Source organism: Camellia sinensis, chromosome 4 (genome assembly GCF_055761805.1).
Source record: "Camellia sinensis isolate YWXY chromosome 4, ASM5576180v1, whole genome shotgun sequence".
NCBI classification, from domain to species: Eukaryota; Viridiplantae; Streptophyta; class Magnoliopsida; order Ericales; family Theaceae; genus Camellia; species Camellia sinensis.
This window is the reverse complement of record NC_138964.1, coordinates 34,128,669-34,142,712: the sequence shown is the minus strand read 5'-3', so window position 1 is coordinate 34,142,712 and position 14,044 is coordinate 34,128,669. Positions and strand designations below refer to the sequence as shown.

The following is a 14,044-nucleotide window of genomic DNA, read 5'->3' as shown; positions in this document are numbered from 1 at the left end:
CCAGCAAAAAAAAAAAAAAAAAAAAAAATTCGAGACAAATTTGAGCCAAAAAATTTGAGGCCTCAATCATTAATCATATACTTTTTAGAATAATGCTTGGGACCCCGTTTTGGGGATCACCCCCTCACCCCCTTTGTCACGTGGCGGGTGGTGATTGGAGGAGCAAGAAAAAAAAGAAAAAGAAAAAGAAAATGTAACCAATGAGAGAGAGAGGGGGTCAAAGGGGTGGAAGGAAAAGGGGATGAATCATTGTTGTACTTTTTAACCTTTAATAAAATATCTAAATTAATATCCAGCCGCCACATCATGATAATGATAATTGGTCTTTTGGCTACATTGATAAAAAGTTGCCTTTAGCTTGAGAAAAAAAAAAAAATACATTCAGTATGCTTGATTTGATTTTTTTGGATTAAATTTTTAAAAAGTTGAGTTTTTAATTTTGGTATTTTTTTATTTTTAATGAAAATTTTAAATATTTTTTTACTTTTTTAGATGTACCTTACTTAGATGTATCTAAAAAATAAAAAATAAAAATTGTAAAAAAATATTTTAAAAAATTAATAAATATATAAAAATACAAAAAAGTACTGAATTCTCTTATTTTTATATATTTTTGGTATTTAGTGAATTTTTAAAAGATTTTTTTCACAAATTTTTTACTTTTTAGGTATATTTATGTTAGGTATGTCTAAAAGTAAAAAAAAAATTTGCTTCAAATATTAAAAAAAATTAGTAAAAACAAAAAAATATGGAAAATAAAAAAGTAGAATTTTCTGAAAATTATTTTTGAAAAAATGAAACCAAACAAAGTCATTGACTTTTTTAGGAAGAAATTATCTGACACGGTAAAAAAAAATTACATGAAAAATTACGATCATACTCTTATATTGTTTAGGGTTATACATGAGTGAACATGTAAATTTTCTAAATTAAGTAAAGTAGCTTAGTCATTTTATTGTGATATGATATCATAAATAAATATTAATAAAAAAATCAAAAATATTTTTTTTATTCATTTCCCAAATCACTTTTAAAAAAAATCAAAATACTTGATAAAAAGTTTAGATAAAAGTTAGGGATCATGAAAAATCTTTCATGAAAATGATCATGAAAGAGTTATGATATTTGGATTATCTTGATTTGTGTGTAGTGCAGATATTTTAAGAAATCAGAAGTCTAAACCCAAAATTTAGATGAATGGTTCAGATGCAAAATGCTCATCATGTAGCTAGGCCCAGACCAACGCAGATTTGTTGCCCAATGGATTTGAACGATTGAGTCTAGCCCAAACTTATCTAGCAAGATCAGTTTCAATTTCGGCTTTTATGGACTTGCACTATGAATTTTTGAAACACTTCAGGGATCAGATACAATGACGGATACTACCAATTTACTTGAACCAGCGTTCTTTTCAAATGAACCAGTTTATCATCTCCAACCTCAGTGGTCTGCAAATTCTACAACTTCTGTTTCCATTGAGATTTCTTCTTTTTCCAGTGTCTCAGGGTATTATTCATATCAATTAAGATCTCCAACTTTATTACTGTCATCAACATATCTGATGATCTCATCTGTTTAACATCACATCACATGGACACTGGACAAATTTAATATTTTACAGTGACAGTGATGTTGCACATTCAGAGAGCATAGATCAATGACTCAGTTAACTTACAAATAGTAGGGAAAGCTTCTATTTTGTGGTCCTTATGTTGAGGTTCTATTCATGGGTTGGGCCCTCTAGGAAACACACAAATTAAAGATTGATGTTGAACCGAAAAATGCACAAAAACCACTATCTGTTGATAGCCGAGAACTGCACATACTTGTTTGACATCTGGACTATGTCGGAATTCGCTTGTTTAGTAAAATTTATCCAATTGATAACCCCTAACCACCCCCCGTCTCTCTCTCTCTCTCTCTGTGGTATAGGTATGTAATATTATTTGAGTAGAATCTTTATATTTTTGTTTATTTACTTTTTCTTTTCTTTCCTTCTTGAATCTAGAGGTTAGATGTGTTCAAGGTCTACATTTGTGGCGCAGTAGTTCTTCTGTAATATTATTTGGTTGTTTTACATATATAAATCTGTGCTGTTAAGCGTTCTCTTGCTTTTGTTTGCAGATATGATATGCCAATGTGTGGAAGATCTTTGCAGATTTGTTCGATTATTTTCCTCTTATAGCACTGGTTAGTATGGCATTTAACATATGTATCAATCGTCTGTGATTCTTGAATTTGAGAGGAAAGAAAAGCAATTAAATTACATTTCTATGCTACTTACTTTTCATGTTTAGAAAAGGCATTTTTGCCTTATCCCTAGACCAAAATTGTATCCTTACTACAACTATTTGCATTGTCTGCACTGTGATGACTGTTGACTATGCTACAATTGTATCTGTTTTCCTGATTATTTGTAAATATATCATATATCATTTCTACCCTTACACATAGATTTACTTATATACCATGCAACAAAAAGCAATAATGCAGCCCTTCTTGCTTGCTTTAGTAGTTTTGCTCGTGTATTCTTATTTCAAGGTTTGCATCCTAGGATCAAGTTGTACTCTGGTTTTCTAATTTCATTCTTAGAGTTGTTCTCTTGGACTTGCAAAAGTCAAGATTGAATTAGCTGCATGTAAATGAGTTTGTAATTTCTCTATGACTTGCTATCTAATTGAGGTTTCATTGCACTCCCAATTTGTTTCCATTGACTGCGTACCTCATTTTTTCGATGGTCTTAGTAGACAATCAAAGTGTTCTGAATCATATGCTGCGTTCGTATATATTAAAATGGCCTGAAAACAATGTAATGTGATTAATGTTTTAATTCTTACCATTCATGATATCATTTTTCATTATATTTTTTAGGGACTTTGGTGTTAATTCATGATGTTTTCTAAATTTTAGGTTGAATCTGAAATCTTTTGTCTCCATGGTGGATTATCCCCCTCCATTGAAACCCTTGATGACATACATAATTTCGACCATGTTCTAGAAGTTCCTCATGAGAGGCCAATGTGTGATCTTTTATGGTCTAACCTGTTGGATCATCCCATGTGAGCTCCCATTGGAGAACCCACTTTCTCCACCCAATGGAAGTGGCTCTCCCACTCTACCAACCCCACTAGAGAGTGGAAGAGGGTAGGTGGTGACCAATGAGGCTCTCCCTCATTGGTGTATAAATAGAGGTTGAGGGGAGAGTTGAAATTGAGAGAGAGAACCAAGAGAGAAGAGAGTGAGAGATGTGAGGTGGAGAGACCGTCTCTCTCGGTGTGAGAGAGGGAGACGGGTGAGCGGGTGAGTGAGGAGAGTGTGAGCTCCTCCCCTATTATAATCTTTCTGTAATCTCTCCATTGTTATAGTGATAACCGGTTACTCTCCCGTGGACGTAGGCTTTAAGGCCGAACCACGTTAAATATGGTGTCTCTTTCTGTGTGGGTGTGTTTTTCTACTTGGTATAATTTCTGGAAGGTCTTGGGCGGGATCCCCGATCCCAATATAACCATGATGATCGTTCTGGTTGGGGTATCTCACCCAGGGGTGCTGGATATACTTTTGGCCAAGTATCTTAATTCTTCCTTCCTGGTGTATCTTTCTTCCAGTACCAGAAAAAAAAAAAAAAAAAAATAAGAAACTTTATTGTCTAACCACTTGCATGGTTCTTGCAAGACATATCGGAGCAGTTCAACCATACCAATAATTTAAAGCTAATTGCTAGAGCACACCAACTGTAGACTCATTCGGTAGAACAAGTTTAGCTTTATTCTCGATATGTATGGAAGCTGACTAGAGATCTCTTTGATCTTAGTCAAATATTCCTCCATTGTAGCACCTCTTTTTGTGATTGATTGTAATTGATTTTTCAGGGGATGAATATGAGAGTGAGATAAAGAAGTGTATCTCTTCTCAAGAGCACTCCGTATTTGAAAGCAGTGTTGATGATGAAGTACTGAAGAAAATACAGAAGGTGACAATGTTGCAGTGAAACTCAAAAGAGGACCATCCATTTTCTTCCATTTTAGAAATTCAGGATTTGGCACAGTTGTTCCAGAGAAATCAAGAATATCTGATACAGGACAAGGTACTGTTGACAATGTTGCAGTGAAACTCAAAAGATGACCATCCATTTTCTTCCATTTTATAAATTCAGGATTTGGCACAGTTGTTCCAGAGGAATCAAGAATATCTGATACAGGACAAGGTACCATTCCAGTAACAAAATCAAGAAGCTCAGTTGCTCGAAGAACATTCTGAAGCTGGCTTTTCCAGATCAAAAAATTTGTGGAATCTTGCTTAACAGTGACTAATGAATTGAAATTGGTAAGAAGAAGACTTAGATTTGATGGTATAGATTGGGAAATTGACGAAGAAGATGAACACCATTATTGGACCTTGCTCGTAGGAGCTTGAAAAGCTCTGATACCATGACAGAAATTGAAAAAGCTCTGTTTTCCAATCTATTTGATTAAACTGTGTTTACACTTCTTTATACAAAATGGTTAGAGTTTGTTATAATCCTATCTTTCTCATATCTATACAGCTCTCTCTCACACCCTTGTTGATTCAGAACTCATGACTTCAATTGTATAATTGAACAGATTTTCTGCTGTGGAGTGGAACAGATTTTCTGCTGTGGCTGCTGTGACTTTTGCTGTGGTTACTGTGGCTTAGGTAGCTTATCAGTGACTTATTCAAAAGAAGTATAAATTGTTTGAGGGTGAGATTTGTCGACTGATTTTGCATTTGTTTGTTACAGGAGCAAAAGCAGTTACTATATTTAGTACACCTAATTATTGTTCTCGATGCAGTAACATAGCATCTATCCTAGAAGTTGATGACTGCAGGGGCCACACTTTTATTCAGGTCTCTCTCTCTCTCTCAGACGCACGGGCGCGCGCGCACACACACACACACGGGCACTTTTAACACAGGCTATATTATAATTGTATTAGGATAATGGAAGAAATCCAGCTTTGGTGTGATTTTTTTTATCGTATTTTTTGTGTTGTCTCAGTTGAAACTACAGTGGCCACCAAAGCTCACGAAGTACATGTCTGTTGTTGGTTGCAGTTTGAGCCAGTACCTAGGAGGGAAGAGCCGGATGTAACACGGAGAACACCAGATTATTTCCTATAAATGCAACGCTGCAATTATTGCTAAATCTCAAGCGGCAAGGTGTGTTTGCTAGCTATTTTTTCAAGTTGGGAGCTATTTTTTCCAAATTAAAGAACCTATAATTTTGGGATGATAGTGAAAGGGTGTTGGAAAGAATGTGAAATCAGTATATAAAGGCTTCCTTTGACTCTCAGGTAACCTGTCACGACCCCAAACCGCCCCTAGTAGTTCGGTGCCGTGATTGTCAGTAATCCAAGATTACCGAAGGCCAACTTTCAAAATTCACACACAATCAAAGTATAAATATATGGGGCTCATAAGTGCGGAAGCAATAATCTAAAATACAAGTGGTCCATAAGAGCAGTGCATAAGTCAAATGGAATGGCATACATCTTTACATAGCTTTAAAACTTAAATACAAATAAAATGAAATACAAAAATACATATTACATCTTAACAAAAGGCTTCTCAAGCTGACATAAACATAATACATGGAATACAAGTCAAGAGGCATAATCTTCAAAATTTGCTGACATCCTCACTGCCGACATAACATGCATACAAAACACACATCTCGGCATAGCCGACTTCTTGCTTGTTACCTACATATATACATAGGGAGGATGAGCTTGGATACTCAGTGAATGGTATAAATAATAAAGGGGTCTACATGAATGATATCCGAAATCTTTAACAAAACAATACATAATCATAGCTTGTAATCAACAAGGGAGGAATCAAGTTCATCTAACAAATCTTTCAAGCTTCATCAATCAAAGTCTTTCAAGGCTTTCGAGTTTCAAGGGGGTGACGTTAACAAAGGTTGTGCTACAAATGCTTATAGTCCCCTAGCACGTACGGACTTTCAAGGGTTGTGCTACAAATGCTTATAGTCCCCTAGCACGTACGGACTTTCAAGGGTTGTGCTACAAATGCTTATAGTCCCCTAGCACGTACGGACTTTCAAGGGTTGTGCTACAAATGCTTATAGTCCCCTAGCACGTACGGACTTTCAAAGGTTGTGCTACGAATGCTTATAGCCCCCTAGCACGTACGGACTAGTGCCACGAATGCTTAAAGTCCCCTGGCACGTACGGACTAGTGCCACGAATGCTTAAAGTCCCCTGGCACGTACGGACTATGTTACCTAGGCTTAACGTCCCCTAACACGAAAAGACGGTGTTACTTAGGCTTAACATCCCCTAACACGAAAGGACGGTTCCAAGAATGTCATCCAAAACAAAGCTTATACTTGATACATAAAATAGGAATATCATTCATGCTTAACAAATACTTTTATCAAAACAAGGCAAAGCTTTATCAAAATTTTATAACATAGCTTTATTAAAAATACCACTCACGTAGTTCTTGGGACGTCGAGATCAAGGCAAAGGTCCAAGTCCTACAAACACATGGCAAAGTCTACTAAATATGCTTCTCAAAACAAGTCTTACATACATGCAAATGATCTCGGGAAAACATGCTGGAAGTCAAAACACTGTTTTACATGTCAGGAAGACATGCTGGGTACTAACCAGGTCTTTGCCGAGGTCCCATACCTCCTGGCCGAGGTGTGGCTACCTAGGCTTTTCGGCGTGCGGCTGCATGCCGAGGTGCGCACAAGATAACTAGAGGTGTAAGTGATCATGCAAGATAGGCCAAGGTGAGATACGATGCTTGGCCTAAGTGTGAGGTCTAGGTAAGAGTGATCTCGGCGACTACACTTCGGGAAGTGAGATCTGGAGATCTGGGTTTCCACCCGTGAAGAACAGGAAGAACATGAACATGAAGACCATGAAGAATATGAATGCCAAAATCATAACTTCCTTATTACAAAATCTGGGATTTCATGCTATGAGTTCGAAAACATGGACCTGGGTACCCATACTTGAAGATCATGTGAAAACAAACACAAAAACATGGATCTTGGCATGAGGTTTCAGATCAAAACATGACTTTTCTTCAAGAACACATGTATACTATTTTCTCTCTCTAAAACCGAACTTCAAAGCAATGCATGGCTTACAAGTCATATTCAATCATGCAATGCAATAACATGAACATAAAGAACAACATGAGCAGATCAAGAATCTAACCTTAGAACATGAATCCAACGGTTCGATCTCTAGGGATCAAGCTTAGAAATCTACTCTCCCTCAAGAACTCTTCTTCCTCTTCTAGAGCTTCTCTCTCTTCTCAAAACAAGGATATATCAAATGATAGGCTTCTCCCTCTACCGGCTAACTTAACACTCAGCTCGGACACGTGGCAGCAGCTGGTTGGTTCTCCTAAAAAAGTGATAGATTGACAAGACAAGACTATGACAAAGTGTATCTAACAAGCTACTCGGTAAGGCATTCCGGCAAGTGATGACATCGGCTAAGGACAAAGCTTCGGCAACTAAGGTGGCAATGACCTCGGCTAGGAAGGGCAACACTTGACTAAGCTGTGCCACACCTTGGCCTAGATGTGCCATACCTCGGTCTAGGTCATACCACTCCAGGACAAGGTCACTTGGGTGCAAAGGTAACATCTCGGCCTAGATAATACACATCTCGGCCTTGGTGATGAACACCTTGGCCTAGATAACGACATCTCGGCCAATATGTCAAGGCGAAGATGGAGGTCAAACAAAGGGGTTCCAAGATACTTCTAAACTGAAGATGACCTCGGCTTGGAACGATCTAGGCTTAACATAACTTAGGCTTAACATCAAGGAAGGAACAAAGCATGCATACAACACTTAAGCAAACAAGACAAGATTCATGAATGCAAACTTAACAAGATGAAGTTATGTAAAAGAACATAAACATGACCATGACAGGAATACGGGTTATTACAGCATCTTAACATGGCAAAACATACAAATGCATGCAAACATGACTAGGACATAAAATGTGGGTTGTTACATAACCGGTAAAGAGGGCTGAAGATTTGGTGAGACAAACACGAGAACTAACTTCTACAATTCTCACATTTTACGTACTTGAAAACATCAAGTAGCAAAATGTAAAGTAGTGCTGCATTGATTGACAAACATGAGAATTAACTTTCAAAATTCATACATGTACAGGCCTCAAATGCCTATATGAGTTTGTCAAAGCATGTCCAAGCCTGAGAGCCAAATCAAGATAGATCTCGCTTTGTCCTTGGACCACTCTTCTTGACATGGGTCATTATTCAATTATTCCCTGTGAGTATTTTTTTTCCCCCCTTCTTTTTCACCAACAGTGGTGTTTGTTTGAATTAGAGTATTTGAAGCATGCATGTTGTGTTTTATAGCCAATGAAATGATTGCATCTGATATCTGTTGGTCTATTATTTAGGAAGATGTTATTTGTTTCATTCTTATATATGGTAATAACCTTCAATTATTTTCCCTACTTATGCAGGTCATATTGACATCTTTGGTTTACAAGATGCAACGAAAACTAAGAATCACAATGAAAATGCATTAATTAATTAATTAATCTCTCTGACTTCTGTTTGGAATTTAGGCGTGGTGGGATTCATTATATGATACAAGTGATGGATACATTTATGGATTTAACGTTAATTTTGATTGTTTCTATATAAATAAAAAAAATTATCCATGCATTAATTAATTAATTATAGACATGACTAATATTGTCATCATATTGAGTACTAAATACTTAAAGTTGCCAATTATTTGCACAGGTTATTTGTGGTCTTCGTTTTTCATGAATTCAGGTATCCAATCACTTTTGATTTGGAGTTGCTGACTTCACTTGAGATACAGAGCTTTCATGGTAGTAATCTTAGGTATGGTTGTTTGATTTGGAGTTGTTTTATATAAGTCCTTTCTACGATACTTACCTCATTAATATTGATTGATTTACTTGTGGGGAATCATATATTTTCCCTAACACCTCATGTTGCATTGCACACCCAAAGGCGTATCCCCTCTCTCTTGCTCAACCTTCAAAATTTAGAGAAAAAATCGTTAAATTTCCACGATCCAAACACACTTTTAGTTTAACAATATTTGGATCAAAAGAAATAGTCCTATTGTATTTCGCTAGGGATCTTTTGTCCAAATCTCTTATGCCCTCTTGCTTCTCTCTACTGTATAACAAGGTTACAGAGATCAATTATGTGGTACAAAGATGACTTGAGACGGATGATATAAAAAGACGTTGACAGAAGATCTAGACTCATATTTGAGTTAGATATATTAAAAAATGTAACTGTATCACTTGTAGCATAATAGTATCGAGAATATAAATCGATACATATTGGAAATTGGGTATCATATGGTAGCAAAATTTTTAAAATCATTGGCAAAAAATAGTTTTATAACAGTCGATCTGGTTATATCGATTATGAATATTAGCTGATATTTAAAAATCATTATTTGACCTCAATATATTGTGGCGGTACCTTATGAGTTTGGATGTCATCAACAAGCCTAGCAATTAGTGCACAAGACTTCACAATTTTGGGAACATTAAGCACCCAAAAGGCTTCCTTAGTTGCAATCTTTCCAATGCCAACAAGGGATTGAACAGCCAGCATAGGATAACCACTGCTCATCACAGAAATGCTCAAGTACTCCTCAAATGTAGGCACATGCTTGGTGTTAAACCAGTTTGCTTCCACAAAGTAGGCTCCAACTAGACCTTTCATCTGAAGAAAACCACACAAATGTAAGTGTTAGATAGCTATTATGCTGAAAAACTAAGTCAAAGAAAGTCTTGTTTGGATGAGAGAAAATTTTAATATGATATATAATATAATATATTTATGTCAAAGATAAGTATGTACTGAATTTTTTCCTTACCAAAGACATTAATGTGTATTAATTGAGCATTATTGTTGGTGTTGTTGGTGTTTGTATATATATAGTATGATATATTGAGTCATGGACCGTTCAATTTTTTTTTAAAAAAAAAAATAACCATTGATTAATATTATAATATAAATAATAAAATTGTTTATGTTTCCAACAGTTTAAAATTTTAGATGAATTAATGGTTAATTGTTTAATATAATATTAGACAATAACAATTTAAGTTTTTAGATGAATGAGTAGTTAATAATTTAATATATATTTATTTATAAAAAGCCGCTGTCATGTCATCTTGTATAAAATTTTAGAAAAATATAGTATTTTCCTTTGGGAATTAATAATAAACAATAGTGAATATTTTATTAATATTTTATCTTGTGTCTTTTTTATAAGATAAATGACATATAATATTTTAATAGTAGTTGGGATCCCTTAATATTTTTATAAAGAAAATTCGATACAGAAAAATTGCCCCTCAACAAAGAAATTTTGAATTTTTCTGATTTCACAAAGAAATTTCAAAATTTCTCTAGGATGATCACAAAGAAATTTCATTGAAGAACCTTAGCTATTAAAAAAAATATATTGAATCACTCCTAGTATCCAAAATTAGAGAGAAATGTTTCACTAATTTTTTCGAAATAAAATTTGGGAAAGATCCCCAATGTGGAGTATGAATCTCTAATAAATATTAGATGTCACATTCTAAAAAATTATATATGTTTTTTGATAGCAGAACAATGTTGTAATTATTTACGCTTCATTTGTTTATTCGGAAAATTTTTTTTATATTTTTTAGTGTTTGATATAATAAAAAATAAAAATTAATCAAAAATATTTTTTATTATTAATGAAAATAAGTCTATTTAAATAAAAAATATTTTTCACTTTTAAAAAATAAAAAATAATTTTTAAATTAAAATTTTTATCAATATCATCACATTACGTGTCCACTCTCATCTCCACCACATGTGAGGCGGGCGTGGCTTTTTTTTTTTTTTTTTTTTTTTAATTTTTTTGGCAAGTTCAGCAAGGGAAAAGCGGATTTTTCTTCCGTATCACCGCCCCACGTGCTGCAAGACAATAATGACTGCGTTGCATTTCAGTTGGTATTAAGGAGTGGTTTGGGATGTTTTAAATAAATATATTTTTTGACTTTTTATAAATTATGAATTGAGTTTGGATTGAGTTTGAAGTGATGTAGTAGAGATATGATGTGAATTAAATAAGATAATATAATTTAAATAAGATAATAACTTTTTAACTTTTTTAATACACGACAAACAAGACCTAAAATTGTTTAGGATACAAACAAATTCTAAAGTTTTGAGTGAAAATTTTACGAGGTAAAGGCTATTGGTCTCTTGGATGTTGTTACTACTGGTCCTTGAACATGTTCCTCAAGTAATTAATCACACGTGTCATCACACTTACTATCTATGAAAATGAATCCATAACTATTTGACTCACTTCTATTCTATTTCCCACTTATTGAAATTTAATTCCTCCATCTCGTAGATCAATTTCTTCAATAATCACATCACCAAGTTTATTTCCACTAGCTCCTATTTTTTTTTTTCTTTGAACACCGAAGAAAACTTTCATTACCAAGTTTGTTTCCATTACCAAGTTTGTTTCTGTATTACATGTAAAATTTGATATTTTACATCTTCAATTAAAATTTCATTCGCCTAAGTGGTATTTGGCATTACTTTGTCCATGTCAAATTTGACATAGAAGGAGAGGTATCAAATTTATTCTTTTTGATTTGTTTGTTGTTGATAAGAGTATTGAGGAATACTCTCAACTATCTCAGCTCAAGCCACACTCCTAGCTTCCTCAACCATCTCAGCTTAAGCCACACTCCCAGCTCAAGTCACAAGAGAAGCCATCACAAACAACTCAGCTTACGCATGTGCAAGATATTAAAGGCAGTTATAATAGATACGGTTATGAGAGTAGAGTGAGTGAGTTAGATTGATTTGTAACAAACTCAGTGAGACTTCATTGAGTATAAATATATGTAAGACTTCATGATATTCAACAAGAAAAGATATTTTACAATTTCTGTTATGGTATCAGAGCCTTTCTTCTCCAACGAGTAAAGATCCTTCAATGGCATATTCATCTTCAAGCACATCATAATTCATCTTACCATCAAATCTAAATCTTCTTCTGTCAAATTTTAATTCTCTCACCGCAGTCAAGTTAGATTCTACTAACTTTCTTATTTGGAAAAATCAAATCCAAAATGTTCTTCGTGCTACTAATTTTCCTGGATTTGTTACTGGATCAATTGCATCACCAGATCCAGAAATGCTTAATTCTTCAGGAAAATCTATTCCAAATCCTGAGTTCAAGAATTGGAAGATCATTGATGCTCATCTTCTTAGCTTTCTTACTGCTACTCTTGCTCCACCTGTGTTTTCATCTATTCTTCATCTTCAACATTGTTCACAGGTCTGAACTGCCTTGGAGAAGAGATATACATCTTTATCTCGATCTCATATCCATCAATTAAAGAACAAGTTGCAATCTGTGTCCAAAAGAGGTTTATCAATGGAAGAGTATCTCTTACAGATCAAAACCATAACTAAGCAACTTAGTCTTGCTTCTTCCATCCTTGATGATGAAGATCTAGTTCTTTTAACCTTGAATGGTTTACCAGATGAGTATGATGCTTTGAAAACAACAATTCGTGCCAGATTTGAGCCAATCACTATGGAAGAGTTGAGTTCTCTTCTTTGTTCAGAGTCTATTGACATGGAGAATAAGACCAAATCTGCTCTCAACACTGACTCCACTATTGCCTATTCTGCAACTCGCAATACTGAGTCTAAGTTTTCAGGATCTAGAGGCTCAAATTATAGGGGCCGTAGCTCTTATCGTGGCAGAAAAGGTAAATACAACAGTAATAGGTTCTCTATGAGAGGTGCTAGAGGCAGACAAGGACATAGACAGTTCACTCAAGGCAATTACTCTTCTACCTCTTGTCAAATCTGTGGATGTCATAGTCACATTGCTCTTAATTGTTGGTTCAGAATGGATCCCAATTATTTATCCTCAAACTTTTCATCCTCCTCTGGCATATCACAGTCCACAGCTCATTCTACAATTCAATCTCCACATTCTTCATCTGGTCCAGTATCTCCTTCGTCTGGTTCTTCCACACCATGGTTTGTGGATTTTGCAACAACTAGTCACATTACCAATGATCTAGGCAATTTTCATTTCTATTAGCCCTTTCATGGAACTGATCAGGTTACAGTTGGCAATAGCCAGACATTATTCTACAAGTTGGTAAGGGTATTTAACCAACTCCACAATCTTCTTTTCACCTTCAAGATATGCTTCATGTGTCACAAATTTCATCCAATCTATTATCTGTGCATAAGTTGGCTCAAGATAATAACTGTTTTGTGATTTTTCATGCTAACTCTTTTCTCATTCAGGACAATCTTACGAAATAGGTGCTCCATAGAGGCCCTCGTATTTATGGCTTATATCAGTTTACTTCTTCATCTACTACTCCTTGCTCAGAAGCTTACCACACTTCTTCCCGGTCTAAGGTGTCTTTGGATACATGGCATCAAAGATTGGGCCATCCATCACCCTTAAAGTTTCATCACATAGCTAAACATTTACCTGTTTGTTTTTCAAATAAATATGATGTTTTGTGTCGTACTCCTTGCAATGTTGCTAAGATTCACAAACTTCCTTTTAAGCTTTCTACATCAACTGTCTCTCAACCTTTTTCTCTTGTGCACAGTGATGTTTGGGGACCATTTCATGCTTCCAAAAATGGTTATCAATATTACCTTTTGTTTGTAGATGACTTCATTAGATTTACATGGACTTTTCCCTTATTTGTTAAAAGTGAAGTGTACTCTACATTTGTTCATTTCAAGAATTATGCTAAGAATCAATTCAATCTCTCACTCAAAAATTTTCGCACATATAATGGTAGTGAGTTTGTGAATCATAAAATACATGATTATCTTGCCTCTCATTGTATCATTCACCAGCTTAGTTGTCCCTATACTCCTGAACAGAATGGCATTGCCGAAAGAAAACATCAACATATCACTCAAACTGTTATTGCTTTGTTGTCTCAAT

The 14,044-nt window shown here is 34.9% G+C and overlaps 2 long non-coding RNA genes across 3 annotated transcripts; one reads left to right on the top strand and one right to left on the bottom strand.

Annotated features, from left to right (window-relative positions):
* Positions 1-1,910: 1,910 nt before the first annotated feature.
* Positions 1,911-8,720, top strand: LOC114311570 (uncharacterized). Of its 2 annotated transcripts, XR_003646531.2 has the most exons (5): positions 1,911-2,190; positions 3,870-4,674; positions 4,760-4,866; positions 5,074-5,178; positions 8,192-8,720. It is a non-coding gene; the product is annotated as an uncharacterized LOC114311570 (long non-coding RNA). The 2 variants fall into 2 exon arrangements; XR_014366305.1 differs by having other exon boundaries at positions 3,870-4,866.
* Positions 8,705-9,890, bottom strand: LOC145824550 (uncharacterized). The gene is made up of 2 exons (XR_014366306.1): positions 9,520-9,890; positions 8,705-9,058 (listed from the first exon to the last, which is right to left on the bottom strand). It is a non-coding gene; the product is annotated as an uncharacterized LOC145824550 (long non-coding RNA).
* Between the last annotated feature and the right edge of the window lie 4,154 nt (positions 9,891-14,044).